A 1,202-nucleotide genomic window follows, 5' to 3' on the forward strand; every position below is an offset into this window, starting at 1 on the left:
TATATATATATATATATATATATATATATATATATATATACACACATCTTTGTTCTCTGAGATAATAAACATTACTAAGTTTAAATTACATCTAATTGTTTACTGAATCTTTTTCTGTGTTAGTGAACGTGAAAATATCAAAAGTAGAACAATCACCAGCATATTCCTTGAATAAATCTTATTCAATCAAGTTAACACCTTCACTTTACTTGTTACAGAACTTCTTCAGGCAAAGGCACATCTCAAATTCAGATCCTTAAATACACTTATAAAAGAATGACATGATATCTTCAGCCAATGAATGCATTTTAACAATTAACTTCAAAAAGTAAATGTACAAAGCTTCACCTTCCACTATGCAATATAATGTCAAAACATATTATAAATGGTATTATAAAAACAGAAATGCACGTTGTCTCATTGTTCAGCATACATACCTGTGATCTATAGACCCTAGTCTGAACCATCCAACCACCATTTAAGTTTCTGACACTGAATAGGTCTCTCTCTCTAAATTACTATATGTAAGTGCTAAGAACCCCCCTACCACTGATGCATAACCTACATACATCTACCATTTATCTTTGCTTTTTCAATTGTATTGAGCACACAATATGGCAGCAGTGGTTTCTACCCTCTGCAAACTGCATCCAGTTTTAGGGTATGGTGCATATACAAAATATGTGCCAAAGGTGATCATGTCTTCCTTTATTCCTTTCTCTACCTCTCTAGCAGTCAAGCATCAGCATGCTCTAACCAACATATATGCAAGCTGGAAGCAAAGACATTACCATATTCCACTGAAAATCATTCCCATAAAAGGTCCTTCATAAATTATAAAGGAACAATTATAGAGAACCAACTAATTCTCTCTTTTTTTCTGGATGTACAGTACGATTTAGAAATATGGAATCATGATGCTTCATATCAATGAAAAACACAATTTAAACATGACATTTATAACTTATGAGGTATTTAATCATTTTGTCATTTGCAGGGTTTTATTTTGGACCACATCCCTAATCGCAAGGCCTACATTTGGGTCATGGTTTGAAAATTCTCCCCAAGTCCTAGTCTCAAAATGGACTTTTTTTGAAATATGACCTATTGATTAAAGTCCGATTTAAAAAGTTAATGTTGGGTGGTGACTGTATTAAGTGGAATTTATAGAATCACAAATGGGCCTACTATGAGTACTCACA

This window comes from Protopterus annectens, chromosome 7.part0 (genome assembly GCF_019279795.1).
Source record: "Protopterus annectens isolate FY-2018-M chromosome 7.part0, PAN1.0, whole genome shotgun sequence".
Classification (NCBI taxonomy): domain Eukaryota; kingdom Metazoa; phylum Chordata; order Ceratodontiformes; family Protopteridae; genus Protopterus; species Protopterus annectens.